Source organism: Sarcophilus harrisii, chromosome 1 (assembly GCF_902635505.1).
Source record: "Sarcophilus harrisii chromosome 1, mSarHar1.11, whole genome shotgun sequence".
Taxonomy (NCBI): Eukaryota; Metazoa; Chordata; class Mammalia; order Dasyuromorphia; family Dasyuridae; genus Sarcophilus; species Sarcophilus harrisii.
In genome coordinates, this window is record NC_045426.1 from 449,888,956 (window position 1) to 449,905,768 (window position 16,813).

The 16,813-nt window shown below is 39.7% G+C and overlaps 1 protein-coding gene across 7 annotated transcripts in view; it reads left to right on the forward strand.

Moving 5' to 3' along the window:
* The window catches only part of NCOA2 (nuclear receptor coactivator 2), a 406,774-nt gene that overhangs the window by 102,225 nt on the left and 287,736 nt on the right, over positions 1-16,813 (forward strand). For 2 of the 7 annotated variants that reach the window (XM_031946274.1, XM_031946279.1), the window contains exon 1: positions 13,491-13,719. The exons of 2 other annotated variants lie outside the window; for them this stretch is intronic. The gene's annotated coding sequence lies outside the window, so the exon portion shown is untranslated. Of the gene's footprint in view, positions 1-13,489; positions 13,720-14,771; positions 15,401-16,813 lie in introns of those variants that run through there. 3 more of the 7 variants (XM_031946278.1, XM_031946280.1, XM_012541270.3) reach the window with 3 other exon arrangements.

Genomic DNA, 16,813 nt, shown 5'->3' on the forward strand with positions numbered 1-16,813 from the left:
CTTCACCAAGGAAACCCTAAATGGGGTCATGAATAGTCAGATATGACTGAGAAATGACTGAACAATAACAGCACCTTAAAAAATCATTTAGTTAAATCCTTTCATTTTACCAGTGAGGAAACTGAGACTCAGAGAGTTTAAATGATCTGCCTAAGGTCATACATCTGGTAACAGTAGAAGGAGATATTAATTATTTAATGCCAAATACTGCACTGTTTCCATTATATCATGCTATTCTCATATATTGGACATCTCTTTTAGCATGAATTTTAAAGACATTTAGTGTTAATGTCTATATATAAATAGCATTCTTAAAAAAAATAAAAGAGCAGTTCAGGGGATCCTTTCTTAGAGTCTATAAATTTGGCCATGCCGGCATTCCTGACCACTATTTTCTGTATTTGGTGACAATTCTCATACTATTTATTTAAATTATTTTTTATCCAAAGCTTATCTTTTTAGAGAGTAACTTCATAATAGCCTCTCTATTCTTGCCTTTGCAGTCTCCTTTTAGCATACTTGTAATGTCCTTTTCTTTTTTTCTCATGTTCACACGGTGTCACTGCCTCTCCTGGTATTCTATACCATAACATTTTTTGTTTTTTCTCTGTTTTGAATGAATTTATATTTTATTAATTGCAATAGCCACTATGTGGATTTGAAAAATAATGCACAGATGCCAAATGAGATTTTATTTATTTATTTAACCTGCAGAAAGAATATTTGCTTACTTACCATAGTGAGCCATACTATATATTGTTTCAGTTTGATCTAAATGACAGTTTTAGATTCCCTGGCAGATCTTTTGCAGAAGAAATTACTCACGTCCCAGGCTCTATGGCACATAGTTAATAAGTACTTTTCTAGGTCATTATTTAATGCCAATTATCATTCTGATATCATGAAAATTGCTGAGGTGCTATTTTGAGGGGCAACAGAGAAGCTGGACATGTTTAACAACTGCTTGAAAAAATGTACACATAACACATCTTTTAGTTTCATTTCTATCATTAACATTTTTTCAATCATAAAGTCTAAGCCTTGGTTTGTAGCATTTGATAATTTCTGAGGTATAAGTACTCATGCTGTAAATTTAACACTCAGTTCTCAAAAGCAAGTCTGAGCTGACTCTAAAACAACCTTGGCTCAGGAAGCACTTTTATATTTTCTATCATATGTTTTAGAGAGAAAACAATCTTTTTTCATTAACTTAACAGACTAATTTCTGTCTCAGAAGAATTGGTCTGTCTTTTATTGGGGCATCAAGGTGGTGCAGTGTATAGATCACAGGGTAGGGAGTCAGGAGGACCTGAGTTCAAATTTCTCTTTAAATATTATCTATGTGACCTTGAGCAAATCATATAACCCTGTTTGCTTCAATGTAAAATGAAAAGGAAATGACAAACCACTCCAATGTCTTTGCCAAGAAAATCCCAAATGGGGTCACAAAGAATCAGACACGACTAAACAATGTATTATCACATGTATATGTCACATAATATGTGATTTGTTGCTAAACAAACAACTCCATAAGATCATAGCTCATAACATTATAGATTTAGAATTGGAAGAGATCTAGTCTATCTCCTTCATTGTATATATGAAAATACTAAAGCCCATTCAGATTCATTGACTTGCCCAAGGTTATACATTCACTTCATATAAAACATCTTTGCAGGTGTAGGTACTCCCACAAAAATGGATGATATTACAAACAAAATATTTAATCTAGGGTAAGTGAGATTTGCCCTTTCTGTAGTAGCTCTAAAGGAAACTGGAAACAAAGCATTGCCCATCGGACTGGCTGAACAGATTTAATTATATGAATGCCATGGAATTATTTTGTGCAAAATAAATGACAAATAGGAAGAATCCAATAAAATATGGGAACACTATGAATTGAAGCAGAGTGAAGGAACCAGATCCAGGAGAAAGATCTATTCAATGATTACAATGATGTAAATGAAAAAAAAAACTAAAATAGAGGCATGGAGATTATTAGTCTGAGTTTCATTCTCATATTATAATAATGTACACATCAAAATCAAATTACTTAAGTATTCTATGGTTCAAATTAGAAACTCAGAACAGCATAATAATACCTCATTTTGTGTAATTCTCAAATTACAAAGTAACTTAATATTAATTTTCTCATTTCACAACCACCATGTGAGATAGTTGAAACAGATAAGAAATTTGAACTGAAAAAGGTTAAGTGACATATACAACCTCATATAGAATTGGCAGATTCAGGGGTCTAGTGTAGAAGAAATTTTGGATTTGAATTCAGGAGACTAAAATTCACATCTGAGTTCTGATGGATATTAATACCAAAATCTTAGAATTATAAATCACAGATGGCCTACATGATAATGGAAAATGCATGATGAATATTAGCAGGCTGTAGCAACTGAACAATGATTTCCAGTTGAATTCCAATACAAAGAATTCCAACTGAAAAATTTTGCAGGGAATTGGCAAAATAGACTTGCATATGAACAAAATATATGGGATATAATTTTGTTTTGAGATGATGAATACAAGGAATTCAGAGATATATACAAACACATGAATTAATTCAGAGTTAAGTAAGCAGAACTTGGAACATAAGTAAACACAATAGCAACAATGAAAAGAACAATAAAAAGAAATACTTCTGTTTAATTACTGTGATCAGCCTTGGTTTCAAGGCCAAGGAATTGTAACCATCATTTTTCATTAGAAAGGTGCACTATCGATATGAAATGTTCATTTTGTCCAACAGATTGATATGTAGTTGATTTTGGTTAATTGATTGTTTCTCTTTTATCATAAGAAAAATATTGCTGCTGGACAGAAAGCAGTAGTGGTAATATTGCAGGGGAAGAGGAGCATATTCAGAAGTGTCTATGATATAAAAACAAAAGCCCCTTAGGGTTATCCCTAGGACACTAAGAAGAATAGTCACCTACTCTTAGGGGATGGGTGTACCAATTTATTTAAATTGAAGTTCTGGAAATTGTCCTGGAAGAGGTATTAAAATAGGCTTTTAGAGTTGAAATAATAAGAGATCTTAGAGGGATCAAACCCAATGCCTATTATTGCTGGGGAAAACGAGACCTGGTGAACTTACTTAAGTTCAGAGAGATAATAAACATCAAATTCAGTATCTGAATTCAGGTACTCTGAATCTGTTCTTTCTTTTTAGGGGGAATATGATTTGGAATATGATTATTCAATATCTCATTTTATTACTTTACATGCAAATTTATTTCCTGAACAGATTGTTGTGTAACATTTTGTAACTCCTCCTTTTCCCCCCATAAGAATATTACAAATAAAAATATATGTTAGGGTAGTTTCAACTTACTTTTTCCCCCTCCTAATCATTCATAATGTTCTTTTGTATTATTAACTCCTAGGTTCTCTTCTAAAACAGGAACAACATTTATATTATAGTTTTAAATTGGATCATTGCTTTAGATTTCTGAGTCTTTGAAAAGCTTTAGTATGTCTTGTGAAATATTTTTAGGTTTTGGATAAAAGCCATTAAGAAGTAATATTAACAGTTCACTAAAACAATCCTAATTTTATACAAACCTCCTGAACAAGTTGGTGTATTTTATATGATAATATGCTTAAATAATCTCTATCTTGGAGGATTTGGAGGATGTGTTGGGGTGTTATGTCATGAGGTCAAAGAAATTTCTCAAGTCATTGTTTTAACTTAGACTTTGTAATAATTTAGGAGCACAATACTAGGGGCTTAGGCATTTAATAAAAGAAGTTGAAAATGATGATCATAAATACCAGCGCAGACAAGGTATAATATGGATTCACCCTATAAACATTTTCTATAAAAACAGGGCCTTTCTATTTTAAAGCTTAGGAAATACTGCTAGTATGAGTTCTCTGAACTGAATAGAAATGTTTGTCAAATGGTTTACAAAGGCCTATTACATTAATTTCATAGAAAGCAAAGAGTGTATTAATCTTCAGAAACCAAATCTTCCATTGGGGGAAAAAAGGCTCCAGAAATATTTATTCAGACTGCATGTTTGTTTTGTGAAGACAGCTCCTTTACTCTGGCTACAATTGAGAGAGGAAATTTTACACAAACCTTGAATTATAGCATAAATGTTCTTTTCCACTTCTAGCAGAATTTAGCTCCATATTATACAATCACAGAATGTTATTGCTGGAGGAGACCCTGTAGATCACCTAATCCAACTCCCTCATTTCTAAGGTAAAGAAAATGTGACCTACAGAGAGGACTTGAGAGAGATGGTCGAGATCACCAAGTTAGCTAGTGGTGGAGCTGGGACTAAAAGTGTCAAAAGGCCTTGATTTCTTGTCCTTTGCTCTGATCAGTCAGGGTTTTAATAATTAGTGGGAGGATTTCCTTCTTTTTGTGAACAAGGACAATATTTAACCTTGTTAATTAATAGAATGTCAGCCGTTCTATTAACATTTGCTGATTGGGGGCATGGTATGTCAAAGTTTCTGGTTTAGTAATGTAATTCGATTCTGGGCAAGTCACTGAGCCTCACTTTCATTTGTAAAATCTGGTTGATCTTGGAAAGTCTCACATGAAGTGATGTGAAGTGAGCAGAACCAGGAGAACATTGTACATAGAAACAGCAATACTATACCATAATCAACTGTGAATGATTTAGCTAATCTCAGCAATACAATGATCTAAGACAATTCCAAAGGACTCATGATAAAAAATGCTGTCCACCTTCAAAGAAAGAATTGATGAAATCTGAATACAAATCTAAGCATGCTTTTTTTCATTTTTTTTCTTTTGGGTTTGTGTCTCTTTCACATTATGATGAATATGGTAACATGTTTTACATGACTGAATATGTATAATCTATACCAAATTGCTTATGGGGGAAAGGAGGAGTAGGGTAGTAGAGAAAGAAAAAAGGCAGAGAGGAAGGGAAGGAAAGGAAAAAGAAAAGGAAAGAAAAATTGGAACTCAAAATTTAAAAAATGAATATTAAAATTGTCTTTACATGTACTTGGGGAAAATAAAATACTTAAAAAATAAATTTCTGCAAAAAATAGTAAAACACGGTTAAAAATATTTGTACTACCTACTTCAGAGTGATGAGGAAAGTCCATTGTAAACCTTAATGTTTATATAATTTGCATTGTTATTAATGATATTTTTGTAGTTTAAAAACATCACTACTTCAATAAAGTATAATTTCACAGGTCTGGCTATTTCTTCTAGTGATGTTCCATCTCTCTATAATTTAGAGATCTCTCTATAATTTAGTAGATCATCCTTAAGAACTGCTATTGCTGAAAAATATACTATCTTTGAGCCAACCTGGTGATGAGATATTTTTACTTAACTCTTACCGAGACTGCTAGAATGGCATCCTAATGGGTTTCTCTGCTTTAAGTTTCTTCCCTATATGATCCATCCTGAGCACAGCTAACTGCCAGTGATATTTTTAAAACACAGATTATTCACTAGGAGAGTTCCAGTGTCTCCTCTTGATTAAGATAAAGCACTAATTTCTCTTTTGGCTTTTAAAAGCCTTCATAATTTGACTAGGGGCAGCTAGTGGACAGAGTCCCTGGCTTGGAGTCAGCAAAAGCTGAGTTCAAGGGCAGCTAGTTAGTGTAGTGGATAGAGCACCAGTCTTGAAGTCAGGCAGACCTGAGTTCAAATCTGACCTCACACACTTGCCACTTCCTAGCTGTGTGACCCTGGGCAAGTCACTTAACTGAGCTGAGGCTCCAATTGCCTCAGCAAAATAAACAAAACAAACCAAAAAAAAAAAAACCTGAGTTCAAATTTGAAGACAGACTCTTACTGGCTGTAAAACTCTAGGCAAGTCACTTAACTCTGCCTCAGTTTTCTCATCTGTAAAATGAGCTGAAGAAGGAAATAGCAAACCACCCAGAACTGAAAAATACCATACAACAATAGAAAAGATATGATAAAATGTGATTAACTGTGGTTAACTGGTACATTGAAAACAACAGCTGTTATCTGGAGTCAGAGGATACTAGTTCAAATCCTTCTTAAGTTTCTATGTGACTTTTGGCAAACCAAAGCTTTTTTGGACCTTGGTTTCCTCATTTGTAAAATGATGTGGTTGATGATGATGTTTGAAGTCCCTTACAATAGAGATCAGGTTTCTCTATTTATCACATTCATTGGCTTGTTAATGAAACTCTCATGCCAATGTCCAGAGAAAATATTAATATGGAAAATGAAATTATAGCTCACGTCTGGGGAACTTAAAAAGGGGAAAGTAACAAAGGTACTCAATATATCCTATCAATCAAGTATTTGGGCAGATGATTTATTCTTACAAAAAATATTAAGTATAAAAATAAACATTATATAATATTAGAATGATCATAACAAAATTCATTAATTTAATTTACAATCAACTGAGGCTAATATTTAAACCTTATCAGAACATAACTCAGTTTTGCAATACTGTTAGTTAGCCAGGTTACATTTCACTTAGGCTTGGCTTTGTCCAAAACATTCCTAATACTTGTCTTCTGATAAAAAGTCCAGTTTGCAATGTAAAAGATTCCTTGCCTTTGGTCTGAGTACTCCAGAGCTGCCATATTCAACAAGCTCTCCAGACTATTCAGACTGACAAGATAACCTGCTTAGGAGAGGAAATATACAGAAGAAAAGTTGAGTCTACATTTCTATGTGGAACCAGCATCTTGGTGAGGAAAAGAACCCACAGCCTAGAGTCTACCTTTAGGTCTTAGAGAGCAGTATTTACTAAGTGAAAAAATTCAAGTCCAGAGGTCCCCTTTTAAGAGATATAGTTTCTTGTCTTTTTCTGCCGTCACTGGGCAAGGGGAAGACTAAGGTACTATATGTTTTCTATGTCATTCTAAAATATCAAGTCCTTTCAGCACTGGGCTACCACATGGCCAGAAGTAGCCAGGAAGTTAGTCATCCACCAAAGGCCCAAGCAATGAGTCATTGTATCTTTAGAGTTCCCAGAAGTTTCTGGAAGAGTTTTGGACTTATGCTTCATGGAATAGCCTCTATAGAACCATTTAACTTCCATTACATTACTGAACTTACAAACTATTAAAATACTTTGTAGAATGGAGATTGTGTTACATTGGTAGGGACAGAAAAAACTTTAAAGATTTGAATAGAAATCTGTTCATGGGAAGACAGATTAGCAACATATTCTCCTCTCCTCCCATATTCTCTCAATCTACAAGATATCATCTAAATGTGGAAATATGTATAGAAGAATCGCACATGTTTAACATATACTGAATTACTTGCTATCTAGGGGAGGGAATGGGAGGAAGGAAGGGAAAAGATTTTGAATACAAAGTTTTGCAAAAATGAATGTTGAAAAGTATCTTTGCATATATTTTGAAAAAAATTATTTAAAAAGATATCTACTTGTACACAAGCAAAAGGACAAGGAGTCTGGGGATGGAGTAAATAAAACAGTTTATCAAAGGTATAAGGTTCTTTTCCAGGAAGAGTAGAAGATGATGTTGGAAAAGTAGGTCTGGACCAGTCTGCCAAGGGCCTTAATCATGTTATTTAGACTGTCCTGTAGGTAACAACAGTGATTCTAAGCTGTTCTATTGAGTAGGGAAGGAAACAAGATAAAAATGAAGTTTCAGGAAGGTTAATTTGGCAGAGTTGTGCAGGATGGACTGGATCCAGAAAAAAATGAAAATATGGATCAGTTTGGAGGCTACTGAAGTGCTAGTGTAAGGGGCTAACAGGCATCAGCCTAGGTTGGTGATTTGGGGAATGGAGAGGAAGCTATAGGATTTTGTGACTAATTGGATTATAGGGAAGAGTTAGAGGATGAAGAAGCCAAAGTAGGAAGTAATTCTGGAGTTTTGAGACTTGGATAATAATAAAAGATACCATTTACATTGCTGTTGTTGAATCAAGTTCCATTCTTCATGACCCCATTTGGGTCATGATATTGGAATGGTTTGCCATTTCCTTCTCCAGCCCATTTTACAGATGAAAAAAACTGAGCCAGAGTTGCATAGTGTCTGAGACTGATTTTAAACTTAGGAAAAGCAGTCTTCCTGACTACAGCAGTTACTCTATTGAGCTAGTCAATTAGTTGGCCTTACCACATACAGACCACTTTATGTAAACCTTTCTTTTATTTTTACAAGTCTTATAAGGAAGATACTACAAATATTATGGTCCCCATTGTAGGGTTCAAAGAAGTTATGGAATTTGTCCGTGGACATGCATCTAGTGTCAGAGGTGAAATTTAAACAAGTGACTATGACCCAAAGTCCAACATTCTACTATACCAAACTATTTCCTGATCTATTTTTTAAAAATTAATTGAAAAATAGAGCAATCAGGAGAGACATTTAAGTTTTAAAAAGTAGTTTGCTTTTAGAGCTACTAATTTTCAGGTACTCAAGAGTACCTCCAAACAAATAACCATTTGAAATATGGAACTAGAGCTAGAGATTAGAGCTGAAAATATAGATTTTTGGAGTAATCTATAAAAAAATGAAATTGAAAGTATAAGAGTAGATATTTTCCAGATGGAGAGAAGAAAGGAGAAGAGAGAAAAGGGGAGGGAAAGGAAAGGAGGGAGGGTAGGGGGAAAAGAAAGAGAGAGAGACAGAGAGACAGAGAGAGATAGAGAGAGACAGAGACAAAGACAGAGAGACAGAGAGAATTAGATACAACTGGAAAATGAATAGTAGAAAAATGAAAAATCACAGTGTTTTTATTAGAAAGGTGGCAAATAACTGATTTGATTTTTTAAAATTATGTAAGTGAATTTTTGAATGAAAAGACTGGTGTTTTGTGTCAAAGCAGATATAGCCAAAGGAGAAAGGCTTATAATAGAAAATACTGTATAGGACAGAATTTATTTTAAATGAATTTATAAATGATTTCCTAATAGCACATTTTCTGTTCTCCGTGTTTATTAGAAAAAGATGGGCATGAGAATACAGGAATAAGACTAAGATTTTTTCAACTCTGATAATGAGAATGTCCTGTTTTCTTCTTGCTAGTTTTTGTATATATAATCTTCTAGGTCATTTCACTGATTCAATTATGTTTCATTACTGCCTGTCAATATGTTTCTCCTTTACTAGTTTGTCTCTTTGTACCCTTGTTTCATAGTCATTCACTTTTCTGTTTCTCATTAATTGCAAAAAATTTCCTTCCACTTTATAGTTAGTCAGTTAGCCAGGCAATAAATATTAATTGCCTAGAATGTGCCAGGTACAATGCTAAACATTGGGGATTCAAAAAAAAAAAAAAAAGGCAAAAGACAATCCCTACTCTCAAGTAGTTTGCAGTCTAATGGGGAAAGACAAGATAGAAAATAGAAGCAGGAAAGGAAAGGAGGAACACTCCATATGGGTCAGGAGGGAAAATTCCAGAAAACTGTAGCCAGAAGGGAAAGGAAGAGATGATTTCTTTGACTCCTTTGTTAAATGGAGCCTCTGGAAGGAGCCAGTAACAAAGACGGCGTAGGGTAAAGAAAGTATTGATGCAGTGTCAGAAGGTTGAAGTGATCTTGAATAGATGAAGAGATGAAGATTACATTAGAAAATAGATGAAGAGGGACATGATGGAGAAGAACAGAGAAGGGATAATCTCTTTGTGCTACACATCCAGTCAATATTCAAAGCCCTAAGTTTTTGCTTTTTTTTTTTCTTTTTATTGACATCACTATCTGTAATAATATATCACATTTTACCAATCACCTTCCTCTCACCAATTCTGTGAGATAGGTTAATTTGACTAAAATACTGAGGGTTGAAAATTAAGCTACATGCCAAGTGTCTCACAGGAAATAGTTGTGCTGGAAATAGCTGCGCTGCCAAAACTCAAACCCAGGACTTCTGCTTCCAATTCTAGTATTTTTTTCTACACCATTGGTCAAAAATTTGACTATTGCTAGATGAATGTTCTTGCATTGATCACATACAGCTAGGTCTCAATGGCAATAATTAATTTTTTGAGTTGGTTACATTATTTGAATTTGCATTGCCTATGTCCATTAGATTGAAACCAGTTAACATATTACAACTTCCAGCTGTATGGATTTTTATACCTGTTGGATCTGGCTGTATTTCTCATTTACTTTGTCATATTTTCTCCTGAAGAATTGTTTTTCCTTATTTCTTGACTGTGCTTATTGAGCACTGGTGCAATTCTTCATTAGTGATATTGATAATCATGGCTAGGACTTGTAAAATTACACTAGATTTGTTAAATTTATGTTTTAGGGTTTGTGTGGATGTGTGTGTATATCATGTTATCCTACAAGGAGTAAGGACTAATGAATAAGAATTAAAAGGAAAGGAAAAAAATATTTAGCATTAGAAAAGACTTGCCAATAGTAATAATACAGAAGGAAAAAACAAAGAGAAACAAGTCATAGCCTACTGTGGCTAATAATTCTCCTAGCAGGCAGATAAATAGGTAGGTAGCTCAATGGATAGAACACTGGGCCTGGAGTCAGAAAGACACGAGTTCAAATTTGACTTCAGACACTTACTGGCTTAATGCCTTGGAGAAGGAAATGGTAAATCTTTGGCAAGAAAACTCCATGGAGAGTATGGTTCATTGGGGTCAAGAAGAGTTATATATGACTAAACAAATATGATATTTATAGTTTCATAGCTCACTTGGCATTTTCAGTGTTATTCTTTTCATTATTGCTGTCACTTTCTAACACTCTACCCCAATAGAACCCTTCTGTGTAACAAGTATAGCTGAGCAAAACAAATCCACACTGGCCACTTCTGATATATTTTGCCTTCTTGTGTACCTATCAAAAAGCAGGAGGCATGCTTTACCATTTGATTTCTGAAGTAATATTTAGTCACTTCATTGATCAATTCTGAAGTTTTTTTGTGCTGTTTTCCTTTAAGGACACAGATCTAAAGCTGAATAGGATCTCAGAGGCCATCTAGTTCAAACTTCTCATTTCATAGATAAAGATATCAGGGCATTTGAAAGTAAAATAATTTGCCCTGGGTCATACTCTAACAGATGTACTAAGGAACCTAACTTCTCTGACCTTAAAGCTCGTGTTCTCTTAGATTGAATGTACTACCAGTGGTAACTGTTACCCTGCTTTGGTGGTTCATCCATTCACATTAGACAGGTCTTTGCCAATTATTACTTCTATTTTACAGATGAAGAAACTAAAGCACTGGAGTTACATGACTTCCCAGGATTATGAAGCAAGTCAATACCTGAATTAGACTCACTTCCCCTGAATCTCACCAAATCACACTGCATCCAAGCTACTTCTTAAAAAATAAAGGACTGATGCTTTTTGAGACAAAAAATCAAAACCAGTTATTTCCCTGTAGCTTTTCCTCCATAGTATATTCCCTTAAAGATAGTAGAAAAACAGCAAAACCATTCATTTGTCCTGTGACTAATAATTTTCATAGGAGGCAGCTAGGTAGCTCTGTGAATAAGAGCACTAGGCTTAGAGTCAGAAAGACCTGAGTTCAAAATACCTTGGTACAGCATCTTCAACATCCATAGACCCCCACCTCGGCATGAAGGAGCTGTGTCTTGCATTGTCTGTGGCGTCAATTTCATTTTTGTAGCTGCCTATTTTAATGTTTTTAATTTATGATTGCTGTTATGTTTCACGTTCTTGTTCTTTCTTCACTCTAAATCAATCCTTATTGAAGATTTCTCTTTATTCCTCATATTGTCTTATGACACAATATTCCATTTAATGTACCACAATTTATTCAGCCACTCACCTGTTAATGAGGATTTACTTTGTTTCCAATTTTCAACCACAGAAAAGAATGATATTGTAAGTATTTTGACATGTACACATTTAGTTGTGGGATTAGTCAGTTTTTAAAGTCATTTATATGTACCCAGAACATGTAAACTGGGTATTTTCTTAAATAACGTGGGCATACCATTAATCACTATTAGCTAATATCGACCAAAAAAACGTTCAGAATATAGCAAAATGTCAGGATCCAGAATCACCACTACCCTTGTTTCATGGATTGTTATGAATTTTTAAAAAATCACCAGGTGGCCAGGCTATTGGTACTTAGGTAAGTCCTCTGAAAACAGACTCCATCTGTTACCAAAGAGGTTTCAGCATAGTAGGACCTGCCAGAGCTTACATTCTTCTGGCACAGCCTTTGAGAACTAAGGGTCACCTCCAGGCCAAAATGAGGCACTGGAGAATGTTAGGATTACTTCAGGACTAGGATTGCTGGAAGTAGGTAGGCTCTATGTGGGAAGGGTGAAGTATTTATTTTTGTATTATGTCCCCTTTGGTAAGCTGGGTGGCTTACCAACTCAATATTTGTAACCAACCTCCATTTCTTCATATTAAGGATAGAAATTTAAAACAAAAAGTCGCTTCTTTTTCCACTCTGACCTACCCTAGTCACCTCCTCCTCCTTCCCAGTCAGTCAAGACTATTTGATAAACTAAGATTTAAATTAAAGGGTACCTGCTCTTTCACAGCACCATGAAAACTATGAGGTACCCATTGCCCCTTCTAGTTCTTCCTTAACCTCTCTCTACTTATGAGTTATTTTCAGTTTCTTTTTCTTTACCTTTTTTGCTACTGTTAAATCAAGAAGTAGGATTTCCATGTAAAAATCCTCTTGGTGGTTCTAACAACGTTCAGGCTCTAAAAACTCTAGAAGAGCTCAGTTTTTGTTTTGTTTTTGCTTTACCCTAATCTGGTGGGATGAACGTCTATTGCAGCTGGCCTTGCCTTTGCTTCTTTTCCCAGCTTTTTCAGTTAAAATAAATACACGTGTAATAGGAAAGACCCTTGGAAGAGATGGGAAAGGGGTAGTGACAGCACAGGGATGTATGGAGGAAGGATCGTGGGGGCACTGTGTGGTTTGGAGAAAGGAAAGGAGGCCGAAGTCTGGCACAAAAGTGATGCAAGCCGCCCTTCTAAAATTGCCAAACCTAATGTTTTCTACTTGGGCTGTAGCAACTCCCCAACTAAACAGCAGCCCTAAGTTGCCCATTGTCTCCCCTCTGCTGTATAGGCCCTTCCTCTGCTCACGCTTTCTCTTTTTTTTGGCATTGCCCTTTGCCTGGCCGTAGTCGTCTGTTTACTCTCTTTACACTTCCAATCACCCATAGGATCGGACCCCCTTCCTCTCCCCGTTTTGCGACCCCTCCCCCCCTTTCCCCTTCTTCCCTCCCCCACAATCCCCGAGCCGCTTTTGCGCCCCCCCCCCTCCCCTTGAAAGTCTCGGCTGCTTCGGACTCCTCAACCTCTTCTTGAACCACGACCCCCCTCCGCCTCGCTCTGCGGTCCCGGTGCCCCTTCTGCCACCTTTGCCCCCTCGCAGGGGCGATGTTGCGGAGCAATGGGAGGAGGGAGGGGAGTGGGAGGGAAGTTTCCTCCTCTCGTCCTTCCCCCAGTGACAGGACTTGGCTGCTGCTCCTGCGCCTGTAGTGAGGGGGAGGAGGAGGAGGGAAGAGGAGGAGGGAGGGAGGGAGGGGCTGGCGGCCTCACGGTGCCCCCTCCTCGGCTCGCTCGCTCGCTCTGTCTCCCTCTCTTTAAGTGAGGAGAGGAGGAGGAGGAGGGAGTCGGGGGGAGGATCTCCATTGAAATAAACAACCAGGCAGCAGTTATTAACACGGGAACATGGCGGCCACAGCCTCCGCTCCAGCTTCAGCCGGGAAGGTCAGCGCCGTCGGCAGCCGCCGCTTGACAGACTGACCGACCCACCGATTTCCCGGTAAATGCACCTTCCCGGCGCGGGGGAGGGGGAGGTGCACTATCCCCAACCCCCAGCAGCGGCAACTGGGGAGCCGGGGGGAGAGCCGCCCGCCGGCCGCGCGTCCCCTGCTCTCCTCTCCGCCGCTTGCCTCGTCTGGGCGGGTGCCGTGCGTGGGGCCCCCGCGGGGATGTGGCATCGCGGGGAGTCGCGGAGTTGGGGAGTTTTTGTTTTGGGTTGGAGACCGGGGAGGGGGGAGTTTCTGGTAGAGAAAGGAAGGTTCTCCCCACCCCCTTGCACACACACACACACACACACACATACACATACACGCGCGCGCGCACGCATACACATGCACTCCCACATATGCACACACGCGCACCTCCCTCCTGTGAACTGGGACAGCGAGTCCCGAAGTGAAAGGCGGGGGGAGAGGCCCCAGCCCCGGGGAGGGGGCGGCTGTGGGGCTGCGAGGGGGAAGCCGCAGCCCGGGGGGAGGAGGGAAAGAGGCTCACGCCCGGGAGGAGGTGCGGGGTACCACCGTTCGCCGTGGTTGGTGGGCAGAGGGAGCTGGAGGAGACGGGAGCCTCGGGGGATGAGGGAGGTGAGACCGCGGAAGGGCCCGGCGAGGCGGCTGGGGGGGAGCCGTCGGGGCGCTGGCAAGGACCCGGGAGAAATGCACGGGGTGTGAAAGGGAAGATGCTGGTCGGGTTGGTGAGCGAGGCCCGGAGGCTCCGTTCTCGGGTGGAGCGGAGGGAAGGTGAGGCAAGGTTACGAGAGGAAGTTGCACCCCGGGGTGAGGGGGAGGCGGGGAACCTGGAGCCCCGGGAGGAGGGAAGGGGGAGCGGGTTGGGCTGGGCGGGGAAGCTCTCCTGATGTACGCAGGCTGCGGGGAAGGAGGGAGGCCGGGGCGGCGGCGGCGGGAGGCAGATGCTCCGCGCACGCACCGGAGCCCAGCTCATGCCCCACACTTAACTTTCTGGGTCGGGGCTGGTGGGCCGGCTGCGGGCGCGCCGGGGCCGGGGGCGACAGCGGCGGCCAGAGAAGGTTCCGGGTTGGCTCGCCAGCGCCCCTCTCCCCCTGGTCCCTAGCTTCCCTCCCTTCTCCCCGCCCCTGGAGTGACTGGCCTCCGGGCCCCAGGCGGGAAGCGGGGAGGGGCTCTTACCCACACCCCGCCCAGCGCTGGGGGCTCGACTCCCTCCCTAGGTCGGGGCTGGGGAGGGGCCTGAGCCGCCGGTCCGGTGCTCCCGCCCCCTGGCCATCCCTCTTCCCCCTCCCCCTCCCCAAGTCCCGGAGGCGCCTCTCCACGGATCGGGGGCGGGGCCGGTCACTAGGTTGATGGTCCCGCCCTCTTTCCCCCCCATCCCCCGCGCCCTCCGGTTTCCGGGGCCTGTGGGATGCGGGGACCCGAGCTGTCGGCGGCACTGTATGTAGCTCAATCCTTTGAGCCTGGGGACTGAGCTGCAACTGGCTCCCCCAGTTTACAGCCCCATCGCCGGGGAAACTTTGCCATTCCGGAGACTCAGATTTGGCACAGCAATTGACGAACTGCCCCACCAATCTCCCAATCTTCCTCCCTTCTCCCTCAATCCCACTCCACCTCCCTCGCTGCCTTCCCCTCCCATCGACCCGGATCGCGCTGCGTCTGACTGATGGGACAGCAAACCACTCGGAGAAAGGGAGTTTGACTGACCGGGTTTTGGTAAGCCAATAAAAGAGGGGGAGGGGGAAGGGGCGGGGCTTCTTCTGAGCCAGTCAAAGAAGAGTTGCCTTGGGGCGGGGAGTCATGGAGACGCCAGCTAGAGCCTTCTTGCTCCTCTCCATGCCTAGGACTCTATCCTCGCTCTTGTGTTCTAAGGCTTTAGCTATAGAGCCCTCTTGTCTTGGGAAGAAGTGTTCGCGTGTACCATGCTCAGTTTCCTGCTCTTGGTTAAAGGCACGAATTCCTTACGTAGGATGAAATCTTAAATTCATCAGTTAAGGAAGAATAATGTCAAGAGTGGCGTGGTATAGGGGATGCTCTAGGGAGTAGGGGATTCTGGACTCCCTTTTATTTCCAGCGAGGATACTCAAAGGCTCTATGTATCCCTCTGCCTTTTACTTTTTAGATGTGAAACCTCTCTTTTAAGGGTATCTTGATATTGAAAAGTCGCTTGAATATAGTTTTAGGTGGAGATTGTTTTAGAAATGCAAAGTGGAAAGTATTGGTACTTTTCTTGAATCTTTCCTCGTTCCTTGTTTAATTAAGCTGTCAGTTTCCAAACCTGAATGTTGGGTGTGTGGGGATGAAGCAGAAAAAATAGAAGGTTGTGGGTTATGGTATGCCTTTTATTTGGCTCCTTCTTGGATAAACAAAATGTAGTTAGAAACTAAAGCATCACTGTGAAACATAAAGCTTTGTTATTTAAGGAGCAAAGCTGGTCAAAGAATTTTTGTGTGTAGGGGGAGTTTTGAGTGAAATGTATTTTGCCAAATTACTCCCACACTAAAGACTCTTAAAAATAAATCATCTAAAATAGCTTTCTCCTTAAACATTGTTAAAATGTAGATCGAGTGGGTGCTTCCTTAGCTTAAACAAGGTAAGAGGCAAATTTCATGTTGAGGTTGTTTGTTGGATAAATGATTTAGCGAGTTTTTAAGGGAGGGTAAGAATAGTGGTTCTTATTCTCTACACATAACACAGGTTACCCTACAAGAATAACAGCTGCTACAGTGCTTGGTCTCTTGTGCTCTTGTTCTTTGTTGGTGAGGTTAGTGGCGCATTGACGGAAGCTGTGTTCTTATTCTCAGCTAGAATTCTCACCTAGAGTTTGTGAAGACTTTTAATCCCAAATTTAAGGACTTCAGAGGGTGAATGGAATTAGATCAAGAATTAACTCATTCATTTTGTAATTAGGCTACTTTAAATTTAATTGAAGAAAATTTTTAAAAGTTATATCTTCATGAACTTTTCTTTTTCATGAACTCTTCATAATGAAAGAATTGAAGCAAAGCTACAGCAAAAATTAGGAAAAAATAATTGTTAAATTCTATTAATGTCTTCTTTTTATAAGTCCAGTTCCAAATGCAGAGTAAACAGCCTGGTGAAGTTTTTACATGTATGTGGAAAAGGATA